We start from the raw sequence: 17720 nt of genomic DNA on the forward strand, positions 1-17720 counted from the left end.
ATGGAAAGGGCTGACTTCCTGATTTATTATTTGGGGAAATCAATGTGTTTGATAATTTATGTACAGCTTACAGAGGCCACGTTAGTGGCTCATGAATCGATCAGCAGCCAGCAGAAATGAAAGCTAACGAGCTCGTTTCAATAGCAAGTTGCTCATTAGCAGGTAGGCTCGCTGATTTTCAGGGTTTCCAGTTCAAAGTCACATGCTTTTCCCGTGTCCTCGGAAGGAGCAGTTCCCTTGCAAAGAGCAGGAGCACAAAAAGAAAGCGTGGCAAGGTTCTGAACGTTTTCTCATTGCTTTGACATAAATGTTTACAGCAAATGCTGGGCTGGAGGGGCAGCCATCCAATGGCCTCAGCCTGTGTCCATCACTGTAGGGACATCACCTTTCTGCCTCTGAAATGGAGTTTACTGGGGAATTAACAGCGTCTGTGGGAAGAAGAGGGTAGAGAGAGGCCTTTCCTGTGTTTCTGCACAGAAATCCCTGCATCACCAGCGCAGCATTTGCAGTCCAGGTTTCCTCCAGCTCAGAAGCCGTGTGTGGGATGCCAGCCAGCAGGCAGGATGTCCTTTCCTCCATTGCCAGTCACCACTGCGACCCATCCTGGTCAGGTAACACCAGGCTGTGTCTTCCCCTCTCCTGGTAATGTCTCAAGTGCTTTGGTGCTTTTGGGAGGTTTTCTGTGGGTGTACACAAAAACTGCCTTGTTTAGCTCAGTTGTTACCCTTCTTGGTAGAGATACCAGGCACTGAAAGAACATGGGCTGAACCTTCTTTGAGGAAATACTCTTAAGGATCAGTACTGAGGGGTTTGGTAGATTTTATGGTGCTAATGCTCATAAACATGCCTGAGAGCAGGGACCTGGTTTTAGCTTTGTGCATTAGTAGAGTATCCTGGTGTCCAGCACTACTGTTTGTTTTTTTCTTCTGGTAAAGAAGCAAATTCATTTTTAGCCTTTTTGAAAAGTAAACTCACTGCTTTAATTATCAAGCTTCTGATAAAATGTTCTTGAATCCTTATGTTGCTTGTATGTATAAGTATATATGTAAAAATATTTAGGTGTATATGTACAAACACATGTATTTCAGCTATCTCCTTTAGACATGAGGAATACACCACTCCTGATCAGACTGAAAAATCCCAAAAACCAGTTTTTTGACAGAGTTGCCTGAGGCTCTTGCAAAAGAGGGACTCTCAAAACATATTTTTAAAATATTTTTTAAAAAGACAGATTTTCCGAATCTCAGGAATAGATTTTCAACTGCCTGATTTGGCTTGAAATGAGTTGGCTGAATCAGTTTCTTTTTCTTTTAAGTAAGTCTATAAAGCTTTGATGAATCTGGCTCATTGTTTAGCACTTATCTCATGAGTAAAGCTTGAGAGGTTTGGCTTGAAACTTACCAAATCACATCTTTGGAAAATGGCCCAAGCCTATTGATTTATCTGAAAAAAAAAAAATCCAGAGCAAAACACAACTAAAAAACCCTGATCCAGCTTAGTGAGTAAGTCCCTTGCAGATCTATAGAGCTCCTAGTGAGTGAGCACATCCATTTCTCACCATTTGTCAGCGCTGCACTCGGTGGAACTGTGGGGCTGAGAGGGATTGGGAGAGGTCACCCAGACCCAGCTTCAGTCCAGGGATCAGCTGCACCAATGTCATTTCCTTCAGAGAATTGTCTCACTTCCCGAAGTTACCCAAGACAGGAGGCTCAGAACCTCCCAGTCCGTCTGGCCCAGGGTGTTGCTGTCTCTGCCTTTAGAAAATAGCTCCTGTGTAATCTTTCCTGCATCAGTTTTCTCTCATTAGTTCTTGCCCTAGCCACTGCAGCAGAAGGAAATGCTCTCTTTTCTGCAGTAAATGTTTTTGTATTTGAAGAGCGATAGCACTCTGCCTTGTCTCAAACTGTCCTTTCAGTGTATGGGACTCTTTGTCTCCACCATGTTTTTCTAAAAATTTTTTTACTGTTTTGTTGCTTCTCTGGAACTGCTCAGAGTAGAATCATTCACATTTTAACAGCTATGTCTCCTGCTTAAAACCAGATGCTTTTCCATTCAGGACAGTGGTGTCTGCAGCAGGTGCATCTGAGATGCTGCTGAAAAACTCTAATCCCAAGTGAAAACATGCTCTGGGTGCCTCAGACACCATTTCATAAATGATGCTGTGGAGATTTGCTCAATTAACTTGCAGTGAAATCTTCTCCCATGCATTTTCTGGTGCAAGGAAGGCTTTGTGTGCTGCTCTCTTTTGCTTGGGTACCTGGCAGAGGACAAGTTTTGGGGCTGCTTAGCTTTGCTGAGCTCTGAGTGCTGAGCTTTCAAATAGCAAAATGGATTATAGTGCCTCCTGCACATCCAAGAATTGTCAGCAAATCTGAGTACAGAATCTTTCATGGTGGGAAGAGGAAAAAGAAACATTAAGTTTCCAAGACAAGGAGTTGGCAAGGGGGAAGTATTTGCAATTTAAGGCATTTAATCTGGAACTCAATGGGAAAAAATAAACATTAGACCTCAGGATATCAATTTTATGAGTCGGGTTTAAAAAGTACTCGGTCCCCTAAACATGATTATTTTGATATGTATAAGGTAAAGTGTGCAGAAGGTTTAAAATCATAATCCATTTCCTTTTATTATTTTTAAGGAATAAACTGTTTGCACTAGCTGAAAGAAGGTAACTAATGTAATGAGGATTATGCTTTTCTGTATGTTATGAATGTAATAAATCCTCTGTTAAAAAGGCATTATCAAGTCAATCTTTCCCCTTTATTAGATGACATTTGGTAGGAATTGACCTTGGTGTCAGTCAGCACTTCCTGCTCCTTTTGCTGTGTTTTGGGCTACTTGATAAGAGAAAAGCCTCTTCCCCTTCAAAGGATTTTTTCTGCCTTATCTCTTGATTTTTGCATTTTGGGGTTCTTTCCTCCAGAAAGAAGGTCTGAGGCAGCTGGGTGAGCTGTTTGTGTTCATGGGCTTGATGCATTTTTACAAAGTAGGGAAGTAATCCAAAGGGGAGAGCAAAGGCAAGGAGGGTGGTTCATTGGCTGCACAGCACTGCTTTTTTTGGAGCTCTGCTGTAATAGCTGCAGCTCCAGGGGTGAACACCTGGGGGTTGTTCCCACCTGTGCGTCTGAGAGAGGCTGGAGATGAGTCCAAGGTGTGGTGCAATAGGGGAGTGTGCTGTACTGCCACAGGAAAACCATTGCGCAAGACAAGATGGCAGAGATGGGCAGCATTCCCAGTAGATCATGAGAGAATCCTCCTGTGGTAGAGCTGCTTTCTCTTCACTCTCCCTCCTGACCCTTTCCAGTGCAGGATTTTGAACAAACTTCCCAATCTTTGGAAGTGCGAAGTGCTTCTGCAGTCAAAAAGTCAAAGTAGCTGATGAGCAGCTCACCCCCTGCTTCAGTGCAGAATTTGGGTAGAATGTCACTACAGAAAGATGTCACAGAAGCTTTGCAGAGTTGGCAACCAGCGCATGTCTTGTAATAAAAGAAATAAAGTTCACATGGTGGTGGCATAATGATGGTCGCCTTAGCAAAGAGGAATATTGGGAGCAGGTGTCATCCATCAACCCAAAAGTGCAAAAGAGTCGGTGGTGATTGGGGTGGGGCTGTGCCCAGTCATCCCCAATTGGCCCCAGCTGTGCCCAATCATCCCTCATTGGCCCCAGCTGTGCAGCACAGGTGAGCAGCATTGAAGGGAACGGGCCATGGAGGGCACAGAGGGCACACAGGTGCAGGGCAGCAGCAGCAGGGCACAAAATGCTGGCCTGAGGGACAAGGAGGGCAGATGCTGCAGCCTTCTGATGAGGTATGGTGTTATTCTCTTTGGGTTTTCTGAAATGGTATGGTGATACTGTGTGTATTGTGGCCTTCTCAACTGTGCAGGTAGGGCCAACTCTTCGCAAGTCTTCTGAATTTTTTGCATGCGTTTCTGAGAGGAGTCTTTGAAGACTCCTGTAAATACAGGATATTAGCATGTGTTATTTCTGAGAAAGAAGATGGAAAAAACCCCACATAATAAAAAAAAAAAAAAAAGAAAGTGCTGATATTTTGATAAAGCCAGTGTGATTTAAGGTGCAGCCCTTGAAATTGGATGGCTGTGTTAAAACTGGCTGGAGGACCTGCCGCAGGAATTGTGGTAGGAAATAGCTCTTCATCACCAGCAAAAGATCAGTTTGTGCTGTTGCAGTTTCCTTTTTTGCTTCCAGATTTATCAGTTCCCTGTCGGGTAGTCTTTTGAACTGTTTTGATAAATAATTGTACTTGTGAAGGTTAATGGAGTGTCAGTCCCTTATTTACTCTCAAGTCAAACGTAGTGCATGCTAGTCAGAAGTGTAGGGCATGCTGCATGCCCAGCTGACCTTAGTGCTTTAAAGTGTGGTTATAGTCAGATAAATGACTGCAAAAATGACATTAAAGGGTCCTATGTTTTCTGTCTTGCTGTGGCTTTTGAGGTCAAATTTAGTTGCATAAAAATATGATATTTCTATTAATTGCCTATAATGCTATAACTTAACCCAAGGTTTGAAAATATGCTGTGTTTCTTTTTGCTTCACATCATCCCTAGTAATAAACACTTTGCAAATGGTACTTAACCATTTTTTTGATGATATGTCTGCAAAGCAGAGTCCAGTTCTTCTTTTGTAGCTGTATTGACTCTTCAGTGCTGAGGGCAGTTAAAAAGAAATGGTCAATAAAGCAAGCAGATAGACATGACTCAGAAAATACATGGGGAACAGCTGTGTTGAATATAGGTGACAATTTAAAGGCACTGTTCTGTTTATCCCCATGCATAGTTGGACATTCTCCTGTTTCAGATCAGAACTGAGATCAGAACTTTCATCTAAACTTCCACTAATCTGTGTCAAATTAATTCAGCTCTGCAGTCAGAAGAATGACCAGCAATTTCCAAAGGTGTTTGTTGCTCTCTGTTTTTCACTGTATTCTCCTTAGTGTCTTCCCTGGATGTTGTGTTTCGTTTCATAGTGCTTAAGCCCTAAAGTAAATTTAAGATTAGCTACCAAGATTTGAGGCATTTCAACAGCTAATTCTGACAGTATATTTTGTTTATCACTGTGCATAATCTGAGCTCTTAATTAGCTCTGTTACTTCCAAGGAAGAAAGTTTTACTTTGTATTGAAGCGGAGAATAGCTGACATGAAAATAAATAAACACAAGGGCTTGAAATCAAATGTGTTCAGGAAGTGAGACTTCCAGAACAGTTTAGTCTTCTGAAAATGTGATCCCATTGTTCACTGAAAATAACCTGTGGAGTTAAATGCAGTTTGCTCATGGGGATCTCCTGAAACTCTTGCTGAGCTGTTCAGTGTTCTGGCCAGCTCCTGTAGAAAACAAATGTGCTGAAATCTGGAAAAGCGTGTTGATGATCAAGATCTTAATGGAAAAAAGTTTACAGAAAGATTGGGGATTTTAGGCAGTCCTCAGAGGTTCTCCATTCAGTCACTGGAAATATAATTTAGGTATTGCTGTTTGATTCCATGGGCCATTCTAATCCCAGGTGTTCTCCCTTGGATGTTTTGGCTGATTTGGGTAACTGTGGTTTCTGTATCACCAGTCTGGGTGAGCATGGGCTGGGTTCAGACTGGTTCTGAGCTGTTCAAACCGGATCCAACTGCATCTGACTGGTTCTGAGCTGTTCAAACTGGATCCAATCACATCATACCGGTTCAGGCTGGTTCTGAGGTGTTCAGACTGGATCCAACCACATCATACCAGTTCTGACTGGTTCTGAGCTGTTCAAACTGGATCCAGTCACATCAGACTGGTTCTGACTAGCCCAAACCTGTTTGGACCAGTCTGAACTGGCTGGATCCAGTTTAGATCAGAAGCTGTGACTTGGTGTCATTGTAGCATCTTTTGACCTTCTATTTTTGAAAGTTTCTCTGAACCTGAAATTGAGGCACTCTGTAGTGTTTGATCAACAAATCAATTAAATCCAAGTATATTGAGAAGGGCGTTATATAAAAGCGAGAGTGCAGCCTCCAGTAGTGCCAGAGGGGCTGTGGGGAGGACTGGCTGCCTTTCAGGGGGATCAGTCTTATGTGTCTCACTTTTACCCCCCTGTAGCATACAAATAAACCCTCAGCACAGCTCCCCTTTACATGTCATGTGCATGTGATTTTCACGTTTATTTCACATAATTGAGTCTGTCCAGGCAATTTATGTTTCAAATAACTCATCCCCACATAAATGTACATCTGGAGATTAAAAAAAACTGAAAAAAAATTTATGTAATTCTTTTGAGTATGCTTAAATATGTTATACTGTAAGGGTAGACAATCATAGACCAGAATAGAAGGGAAGAGGAAAATAAGAAAACCCTATAAAATGCACTGTAATGGCTTCTAATATATTATATAATATATAAATATATATAATATAAAATATGTATAATATATTATATATTTAATATATATTATATATAGTATATAATCTATAAATACATGTATATGTATATATGCACACACACATGCATATATGTATTTCTCTATATATTTATGTATTTTTATGTAGTGTGACTCAAAACCAAATACCCTGTCTTTGTGTTCACCCCCTCTCTGTGCTCAAGGTCTCTAGGTGCTCAATAGGAGATTTTAAATTCTTTTTCCCTGTTGTGTGTTGCTGGGTTTAATGAATGCATTGCAGAGAACTTTTTGTTAGAAACCCTCTGTACATCAGCTCAGTGCTGGTGAGCACAGTGGCACCTGGTTGGATCACACCCTGAGCCCCAATTTTAATAAATTTAAGAGCAGAAAGAGAGATTTTGTGAAACCATGCTCTGTCAGCCAAGCAATGCTTCCTCACCATAAAGCAGCCTTACATTCTTTCCAGTCAAAGTGGAGAAAATTGTGCCTTTCTTATTTGGGTTGGGCAATTCTGTGGGTTTTGCAGCATCACTTCGTGATGACTGAAAACTACAGGGAATACTCAGAAATCAGTGATTCAAAGAGGAATTTGGAGGAAAAGGGCTATTTCCAGCAAAAGTTATTCATTCTCTGCTGATGGTGGGTAGTTGGCTGTGCCTGTAGAAGAATTGATGTTCCTTGGGGTTTTTTTTGGTTTGTTTGTGAGCATGATGTACATCAGTGCACGAAATTAATTGTTGGGGAAAATACGTTGTGCACTTAGTCATCTACAGGAATTTGATTTCTTTAATGAAATGATATAAGAGAATGAGAATGAACTGCTTTAAAGCTAATAAAGATCATTTGTATTACTCAGAATAATTTAGGTAAGTGATGAGAAAGGGGAGGGAAATTAGCATTTCTGTGCAGTTTGCTTACTGTGTAATTCTTAATCAGGAATGTCACAACATCCCTTGATATCATCTTATCACAAAGGTCTCTTCATAGTAGGCAATGTATGCTGCTGACTGCAGTTTACAGAAACAGAAGAAAGAATAACTCATCTGCAGAGTGGGAACAACTGTGAATCTGTCATAAATTAGAATTTATTAGGGTATTTTGCATCACTCAACCACAGTCTGAACTGGTGAGGTCTGTGTACTTTTTAAATCTCGTTTAAGCTCTGCTTGGGTGAGCTTTAGAATGGGACTTAAATGGTAAAATGACACCATGCTGCTCCCTGGAGTAGAACTTAATGTCACCATTTGAGGTGTAGTAAGAGCCAGAAAAGTGAGCAGGGAGCTGGTTCCTGATAATCCTTGGGTGCTGAGTGTGCTCTGCCTTTCCTGTGCTTTGGAGCCTGCCAAGGCAGCTCATGCCATGTCCTGACCTGTCCTATGTGCAGGACCACAAAGGTGTTTTGTGGGGATTAACTAAATTCTGAATAAACGCTAACCCATGTTATGTTTATGTATGTGTTACATTGATGGATTCCTGCCATACTGATTTTTATTAATTATCCTGATCTGTTTGGCATTTTGATCAAATACTGTCCTTTGAAATGTGCAAGATCCAAATAAGTTTGGTTCCTACTCTGTAAGCATGTTCTGTGGAGCTGCCTTTCTGTGAAAGGATTTATTCTCTGTTCATAAGCACAGAATATGGATATTCCTTTTCTTTTTATATCCTGTGCAGCTCTTCCTCCAAAGGTGAGAAAACTACTTTGGTTTACACCAGAATTCCAAGTTCTTTCACTAAAATTGTATAACGGTTGTAGGTAGGAAGAAAATCAAGTTATAAAAGAGCAGAATAGGTGAAATGAATTTTGGAGAGAAAGCAAGTCTGTTAATAACTATTAAAGAAGATTAAACCAGTTACTGCTTGGCAAAGTCCTGTAACTTTACTTAAGAAATGTAAGAGTTAGTAGTAGACAAAGTAATTGAAGAGCAGGTAGCAGAATAAAGAACTCTGGTAAAAGCAGATCCATGAGTCCCTTGGGCTGGATGATATTCATTGCAAAACTAAATGAGATGAACATTCTGAACCAAAACAGTTTCCTTTTTTAAAATTCCTCTTCTTATGCTGTAGTAAACTCCAGTGGACACAGTGAGGCTATTTCTCAAGTTGCTCTTCTCAAGTTGCTCATAATAAAGTTATGTTTTCTGGCCCTTCTTGAAAATGGAAACTTCCAGAAGATTGCTTTCAGAAGAAAGAAATAGTGTGATGCTAATCTCTGTGGAGGCAAAGACTGTTTTGATGGTTATAATCTTGTAAGTCTTGTTATAATAATCTTCTGAAAAGCAAAAGAACAAATACAAGGTAAAAGTAGATAAACAGAAGTGAATTGAGAAGGCTCATGAAAAATACACAACATGTATGAAGCAGAACATGATTATTTAAGAAGTGTAGTGGATTTAGGCACATACCTGTCATTCACAGAATTGATGCCTTGTGGAGGATGCCCTAGAACAGAGGCTGGGCAGAGTCACAGAATAAAGCAGGGATTTGTTAAAAGGATCTCCTCCATGGATGCACCTTGGGCAGCACCAGAGCCCAGCCATGGCTGCTCCCAAGATGAACCAGAATGGGCACAAAATGAACACAAGATGGACCCAAACTGGTCACAAAACAAACTCAAGATGAACCAAAATGGCCCCAAAATGCACGGCCGGGCACGGGGTCTCTCCCTTTGATCAGTTCTGCTCCATTTGCATCTTGCAGTTCATTGTCCCATTCCAGCTTTAGCCCCTGCAGTCCCACCCTGCTTGTTTTCCTCTCTCCAGCCCACGGTGTTTGTGCTCTTGGGCTGAGATTTGGATCATTTGTCCTTGGTGCCCAGCTGGAGCAGGAATTGTTTTGTCTCCCTGCTCTGTGCACAGAGCTCACCATCCCCTCATGTGAAGCTCAGACCCTCGCACTAAAGCAGCACAGAATGTGAAAAATAGAAAAGCTAAACCTGAGGCATCATAACTATTTCATGTGTGGCTTTTCTTTACTTTCCTGTCAGCCACCCAGCCAAAGGGATGAAGTGAAATCCTCTGCCTGGTACAAGTTTCTGTAGGCTACCAGAGAGCAGATGAAGTAATCTGCCATCCCTTTCCATCTGCAGGGAACTGAAGTGTGAAAGCTGGGAGCAGTCCAGGAGCCACTGCTGGTCCATGGCATTCCTTTTATCCCGAGTTCTGTGCAGATAGCCCTCTCCCCTCCTTCCAAGGAATTAGCACAGACAATGGGTTTGTTTCACAGTAACAAAGCTGGTGATCAAACTGGCTTTGACACTCAACATAGGTTTTATTACACTCACAAGCCAGAGTTGTTGTATCTGGTTAGTAAGCTTGTATTTTTACAAAGATAATCGTTTTATACTGCATGATTTCCAAACTATTAGAAGGATTTAATGTATGCTGAAGCCTCTACCAAGCTGTTTTGATAAGCAGTCTTATTTTTTGTTTAGCAAGGTCTTACGGGCGATCTTTAGTCCCTCAGGGAAGAGCTCATAAAAGTCTTAAAAGTGCTTTTGCAGAGCTTTATTTATTATTTTTAAGCATGAAGATTACTAGCACAAAGATAACAAGGCTCTTGTAGTACAACATGTTCTTTGTTTTTGCAGGTTATAGCTAACATATTAGGAGTTCTCAGAATGCCAGTTTTGTTTGTTAAGTGTTTTGAGAGCAAATAGATGTAATCCTGTATTGCGTTATTTTCTTGAAGCGACTTTAGCCAGAGACAGAGGCAGTAGGAGAGATCTGGTCTGAGTAGGGGTGTCAGGAATCATGGCACTAACCACATTTACTCATTACAAGGTAGTTCTTACAATCTTACAATTTACAGTTTATTTAATATCTAAAGATTTGCAAATTACTTTTATATATGGGGAACGCTTCATTGCAAGAAGTGGCGGGCTAAAAATAAAACCAAAATATAGACCACAGAAGAAAATAATTTAAAAACTCATGCTTGGGATTCAATATAAAAAAGTTCTAAAATTTCACTCACAAGATTTTCTCATATATTTTTACTACAAACAGATCCACGGTTTGCGTATAATTATTTGGTTTTTAATAAATCAAGTAGAAACGATGGGATAAGCAGTAAGAAATACTGCACTTGTGCTGTGTGTTTGGGGATGGGCTGGAATGCAGAACAGCCAGAGGAGAAATGTTTGTTTTAGGGCATCAGTTATCAGATTGTGCTCTGTGCTGGAGATAGGCTGATAATGGTCTGGTCTGGTGAAGAGGCGCTCGGAGTCACCCGTGCTGGTTTCACCTCTTTATTTTCAGACACTTAAAATGAAGTCAGTGAGAATTAAATGGATATGGGTATTATTGTGCATTTTCAGAAATCCCACTAGGCACCTCCTTCTATCTGTAGATACTTAAATCCTTGAAAAATCTGTTCCTATGCTCTCTAAATCTCAGAGGATAAAGTTAGAAATCAGTGCAAAACGGATTATAAGTTATTCCTTTTGTGTCAATGCGACCAAACAGTTTCTTGCAGCTCATCTCTAAGCCTTGTAAATGTTTGAGATTTTCTCTTGCTCATGCAGTTGTGGCAGCAGTCTGAGTATTGTGGTATTTGGAAAAAATCAAGGTGCATTTCAGTGTTCCTGTCAGATATTGTGGGGTGGCACTTGATATATGAGAGAATTCCCAATTTCCGGTTCCAGGTGATTGGGCTGTGCTGCCCCACGGAGTCATGTAAGAGTAATATAAGGGCTGAGTATTTATGGCATCCATAAAAATGGAAACACAACCACTGTGGGGCTTTTAGCCAATCATCTCTGGGCTTCTTATATCAATTATATAAAATGCCTCAAGCTGCAGGAACTACTCATTAATATCTCAGTTTACGTATGGAGGAAAAAGGTAAAAGAAGGGAAAGTGTCTGATGCAGCAGTTCCTATGGCAGATGGTTGTCTTTTGGAGCTTTGAACCATTTTTCAGCCAGGTTCAGGGATACCAAGCACTGGAAATACCTGTTAGTCTTCCCCCTGAACCCTCTGCCAGTATATCTTCTGCTTCATCAAGAAGAGGTTGTTAATTGGATACAGCACTTCATGTCAAATAAATACAGACTGAAGGACAAGAGCTAGTAATGATTGCTAAAAATAAGTTATATTCCATTACAAAGTGAAATTTTAACATTTTAGAGGGAGCACAAGATGTCATCAGGATTGTATAAGTCTTGGTGGTACCTCCAAGATTTGGAACATGGAGTTCCAATAAGTTGTGTCAGTAAAGCCCAATCTGTATTTGACTTGAATGTATTTCTCTTGATGGTAGTAGCATGGTCACAGTAAAAAGAAAACAAAAAAGTGCATCTCTGTTCACTGTGCTTAGTTCACCTAATTCAGGTAAAAGTTCTCTGCCACCATGGCCTCTGATCCGTTTCCTTCCTTCCTCACTCTGTGTTGTGTTTGATTTCCTTGTCATCATTGAAACCGCAGTCCTAGGAGAAGAAATAATAGGAATACGGACAGTGGTCGCTTTTCATGGATCTGACTGCAGACCCATGACCTTTGGACCTTTATGTGATGCCCTTAACCGTTTCATCCTCTTTGGGTTGTGTGTCAGTTCTTACTTCCTAACTGTGTATTTATCCTCTTCCACCTGTTTTTCCCTTCCGTGACCTTCTGTAGTCTCCTGGTTGCTTATGGTGTCCTCCACTGTTTCCTTTTCAATCTCCTTGGGATCATTCCTCTCCACCACTGATGAGCGACTTGACTGCATGGAGGAGGCTTACAAAGACCATTTAAATACAAGAGAGAAGGAAGGAAATTCCTACATGGGAAAGGCACAGTGTCCCCTGGGAAGCCTGATGGAATATGAGTTTGTTTCACCTTCCTGAAGGTGCCAGGTTGATATATATAAATACAGCCCTCATAAAGCAGGGGGTGTGGTGATCCCTGCTCTGCAGCCCCTGTGACACAGCCTGTAGAAGAGGACAGTTCCCCACTTCAGTGATTTGAAAATATGATTCCTATTGAAAGACAATGGCACTTGAGCTCCTAAAGTAAGTTACTTACATTATGTGAGGCAAAGGTTGTAAATGGAAGGTTAAGCAAAAATTGAAGATTGGTGTTGCTTTGTGAATATTGTGGTCTGTTTTGTTTCTTTTAAACATTAACAAATATTGGAAATGTCAAGTTGAGTTTTCTTGTAATTGCTGGTGGGCCTCCTGTGGGCAATGGAAGTATTTCTACAGCTTCCAGATTTTCACTTGAAGTAGCTGTGCTGTTCAGTCTTACACATAGATACTAATTTCCTAAAATATTGTTGGGGAAAATAAATTTTTGAAAATAGGAAATGGTACTGAATTGCTGGAGGATCATTTGTCTTCAGAAGAGTGAAGTATTCTGTTTTCTGATTATCTCTTATGTCATACTGTTATCAGCTTCCTGGTCACTATGGAGACTATAAAATAGATAGGCCTACATGTCTAATGTAGAAAGCAGAGAAAAAAACCCTGCCTTTGGTCTTCTTTACACATTCTGAAAGAGTGAAGCATGGGCAAAATTCCAGCTTTGAAAAAAGAACCTTTCTGGTTACTTTTAGGATCACAGGCTTCTTAAAAATCAGACAATATCTGTGCTTGTTTTAAAGGCACAAGTATTTTATTCCAGGTGTTTTTGGCTGCTAAACCAGCAGCTTGATTCTCATGATACATATATTTTTTTCCCTGCAGATGCAGACTTCATGCATACCATATGGTGGTAATTAACAGTTTCAGACTTAGTTCTCAGTTTTCTTCTGCTTCGATTCTTGGTTGGTTTGGGACAAAATTTTAATGTCACAGAAGCAGAGTGTCTGAGTTTAATTGCAGACAGGAATAATGTGCATCTCTAGATGGATGAGGAAGGAGAAGATGAGATCTATTTAGAGCACTAAGAGATATTTTGGAGATCTCACCAAGTACAACCTGTTTCTTTTCATTAAGCCTTTAAACGTTCCTCTGTAGAACTGAAATATGCCTCCCTTGGACCCTGGAAACAGAGGGAGACAATTTGAAAGATACAGCTGGAATGAAGAGTTTCTTTTAACAGCACAATGTTTGCACTTTTTATGAGAGCAAGGGTAACATTGTGTAATCTTTAAAAAAGATATTGCTCGGTGAGGACAAGTCCATTGTCCAGTGACATGACTTTTCCTGTCAATCACAAAGGTGACAAGGGGGCTAGATTAAGTAAAGCTTGCCCAAGATTAACAAAGGAAGATTATTGACCTCATCCTGAAAGGGCAGAAGCCTGTTTTATCATTAAACCTTGGAAGAGGTATTTCCTCCATAGGTGGAAAGCTGTTTGGCAATATCCAGGCAACTTTCTTGTAAATGAGCAGGTCTTCCTGTGGATTCTAGCTTGGAACAGGAGCAGAAGACACGGAACGTGGGGTGCTCCCTTTTGTGCTTGGGAGGGAGAGAAGGGGCTGGAGTGTTTGCTTCAGCAAGATCTGTGCACTCCCTGTCTGCCTTTCTGAAGGGGGAAGTCGAGCAGCAGCAGCCTCAGGTGTTTGGTGAGTACCATCCCAGCTCAGGGCTGCAGGAGGTGTGGGCCAGCAGCCATGGGCAGTGCGGGTGAGCAGCAGAGCCCCGTGCTCCAAGCAGCTGCTGCCCGCATAGAACTGCCACCAGGATTAGCAGTGCCAGAGGCTGGAATGTAATCAAACTTGAGCAGGTGAAATGGTTACGCAGCTGGGAGAGGCTGTTCTCCAGGAAAAGTGTTTGTCCTCTGCTCTGCTGGCTCAGAGATGGGTCCTGTGTGTGGCTTGATGGACTTAACTGTACAATGCCAGTGGTAGATATTGATGTTTCTTAATTCCACTTTACGGTGCTGTTGCTGTTTCTCGGTGAAACTGGGAAAAGTCATGTCAATTTGTCCTTTTAAAAAAATAGCCTGCTAAATCTCACTTGCTGGGAGGGAACTTCGTCTCAGGGGATTGATTTTAAACTGTTGCTGACATGTCTTTCTTGCCATTGAGGATTTCTCTGAGTGTTTTCAGGGGGACAGTTAAACTTCTGTATGCAATATCAGAGGATTTCCTTTACTCAGAGTTTTTTGGCTTTATGTAGCCATTGACATGAGCAGGTTTTATGTGGTGGAAGTGTCCTTTCTTTTTACATGCTAGTAGTAAAAACCCAGACCCACTGAGAGCTTTTTCACATCTCCAAGTAGTGGCATAAAAAAGAACAAAATAAAAGAGAGGGACGTGAAGTGCAAGCCAAGGTAGCTGTTGCACATTTCATGTTGTTGTTGTGAATGGCAGAATAAAAGGATGCTGGGCTTGTGGGGACAGCAGGGTCTGGAGCTGTGTGCTGGTGGGTGCCTGCTGAAGTGTCCTCAGCAGCAGAAGCTGGGCTGAGCTCTCCTCCACAGCACAGAGAGCAGAGGCTTCCTCTTGGATTGCGAATCATGCCATGGATGTGTGATTGCCACAGATCTTTCTGAATGAATAATTCACTGGTGTACTGTAATTTAGCCCACTGAGATGTGATTGCAGCTGTTCCCCTACTGTATATGTGTTTTGATTGAGGCTTAAATCCCACAAGTGTATAAATAGCCATGTATGTGATGTGCAAACACTGCATACGTGCACACCTAACCAAGAGCTCCAAAGAAACTTTTTGCAGGGGGATGGTTTCTTGATTGTATATTTCAATAGCTAATTTACCTTTTAAAAAAATCTCGTAGAACACTTCCCTTACCTTTCTTAGCCAGCTATGAAGTCTTTCTAACTGTGGTATTACAAATGCTTTTAGCCAACATTGTAGTCAGAGAGTATCTCTCTTATTAATGAATTTATCATTCAAAGACCTTTATCGTATAAGAGATTACTTGTGCCTGTTCTACAGGTAGGAAACTGAAATGCAGGGAAAAAAAGTGATATTTTCCATGGTCACAGTGCATTTGAAAGAACTGGGAATTGAGTATGCAGCGTCCTTCATGGTGCTTTGCTCACAGACTACTGCATTGTCCCCCTCACAATTCCTTTTCCCCAGAAAGCAAGGCAGGGTTTTAAAAATACTTGTGAGTTTCACTTGAAAGCTAAGCAATTTGTGATTTTGAAAACCATCTTCTAGTACTCTACATAATCATTCAATCCTTGTGTTCTTGTGCTTCTTCTCTCATAACAAGCTGGTTTTATATGAGAATATATTTGTAGGTATAAAACCCCACTTGCCTGTACCTCACATGTGCATGGAAACTGCAGTGGTGATACCTGAGGTTTAGGCAGCTTTTGCAAATACTTTGTGTATTTGTAAAATACACAAAATGTTTGTAATACACAACGTGTGTCACGCAGAAACAGGAGTGAAAGTCTTTGGGACGTGCTTTGGATTAAAACAAGGAACTAGTCCCTGGTAAAATGAAGAAACACGCTGTTCTGTTCATGACTGGTGGCATAGGTAGATTTAAGAACTGTAACTAAGGATGATGATATTTGGCTTATCTGTCTCAAAGTGTGAATAAGAAAGCAGCTTTCAAGATATTTCCTCTTTTAGCCTTGTGTGTAGGAAACAAAAATCTCCACTTGGTGATAATGATTTTGAATTTTCGATAAAGTCTGAAATGATGCTGAAGTTAACCATTTTGCCTGTTTAGATTGGTGTTAAAAAATCAGTTTACTCAAGTCTATAGGTGAAAAAAACTGCATTTAGCTTCAACTAAGTTTTGAAGTCCAGTGTTAGCAAGTAGGAATATTTCAAGTGCAGAACAAAAATAGAGGGAGTTGGAAGGGGAAAAAAGGAGCATTTCTGTTGATTGGAGTTGGAAAATTTTTTAGGGCTTGGTCAAAAGCTCATTGACGTCAGTAGAAAGTCTCTCATTAACATCACTGGGTTTGGTTTTTGGGGCATATGATGGCCCAGATTGTAATCTCAGTTAAATCCGATTCTGTTAGGGAATTTATTCACTACTATAACGCGTTCAAGCTGCTCCAAACTGTTTGCATTAAAAGTTTTCTTAACCAGAGGTAATCTTTTTGCCACAACAAAGTAGCCTGTGAAAACAAATCTTTTGTCTTTATTGCATGTTTTCCATGTAGTTTTACTCAGATTTTATTAAATAATTTGTATCAATTTATGTTCTTTTATAAAAGTGGGTTTTTTTTCTGAAATACTGTGATTTATTAGAGCAGACATCAAAAATACTCAAAATATATAAAATTATAACAAAAAGCATTAAACACAGTTTGTGTGCATATTTGTAGACATGTAGCACCTTCATACCCTCTGAAATGAAATGCAAAAATGAAAACAATTAAAAAATTAAGACTTTTTCAACCATGTGTATAACTCATATAACATGATGATCCATGGCTTATTTAAAAACAATATTCATTAAACAGCTAGGGTACAAAAATAAGATAGTGAAAAAAAAGCCCTGGGAAATGACATCAAAATAATAACTGCTCATGTTTACAGCATTATATTTTACACAGAGTATTACTCTGCTGCTATCTTTGTTTGGAGACACTGACCTAAGTCTTTCAGGTACAGGTGGCATTTATCAGCAGAGGGAAAAATGGGTTGGGAGATGTGTACAGAGGGGTAGGGTACAAGAGACATGAAAGCAGGAGGAATTGTGCAGAGAACGTTGCTTTAAGCTGGAGGAGATGTGGAGGAGAAGGCTCCTGCGTTAATGAAGGCAGGTTTGAAGATGCTGGAGCCAGTTTTGCTTTCCATTAAAATTAATGAGTAGAGCTGTGTGGACTCTCACGTGAGGAGGGTTGTGTGCACGTTCCAGGAAGTCACTGAGTTTTGCCATTGTGCTGCCAGGGAAAGTCATTAGGACCACCTTTGTGAAAAACACTGTTTCTACAAGAAATGAAGGTTTAAGACAGAAGAGAATAGAATTAGGAAACAGAAAGCAATTGCTTCGTCCTTTATAGATGGGAGACCTGCTTGAACTGTGAGTAAAAATATGGCATATGGTGAAGGACATCTAATGTTTAGTTGCTATTTTATTTCCTAAAACAACTAGCCAATCAAGGCATTAAGTACTTTATAAAGTCAGGAAATTAATGGTCCTTGTAAAAATTGAAGGTTTTTTTAGAAAGAGAGCTGTAAAAGAACAAACAATTACAGGTAATCAATACCATTGTTATTAGGAAACCTGTGAGAACAACACTTCTTCTCAATTAGGGAAAAACTATTTTATGTTTCTCTCTTGCAAGCTGATCTTTGTTCACTCCAGCCTGTAATCTTGGTTTATGCTTTATGGATAGGCTTTGTTCTGGCTGTTTTTGAAACATTGCTTGCCTTTTTTAAAGGTTTCAACAGAAGAACAAATAGCAATGAACTCAAAGAACAAAGGACCGTTCTTCCTTTCTTTCCGCCGATTTATTTCCCCCCCCCACCCACG

At 40.5% G+C, this 17720-nt stretch overlaps 1 protein-coding gene across 2 annotated transcripts in view; it reads left to right on the forward strand.

The window, feature by feature from the left end:
* Positions 1-17720, forward strand: part of SOX5 (SRY-box transcription factor 5) — a 274532-nt gene that overhangs the window by 51041 nt on the left and 205771 nt on the right. The window lies entirely within an intron of this gene.

Source organism: Geospiza fortis, unplaced genomic scaffold (assembly GCF_000277835.1).
Source record: "Geospiza fortis unplaced genomic scaffold, GeoFor_1.0 scaffold292, whole genome shotgun sequence".
In the NCBI taxonomy this organism is placed as follows: domain Eukaryota; kingdom Metazoa; phylum Chordata; class Aves; order Passeriformes; family Thraupidae; genus Geospiza; species Geospiza fortis.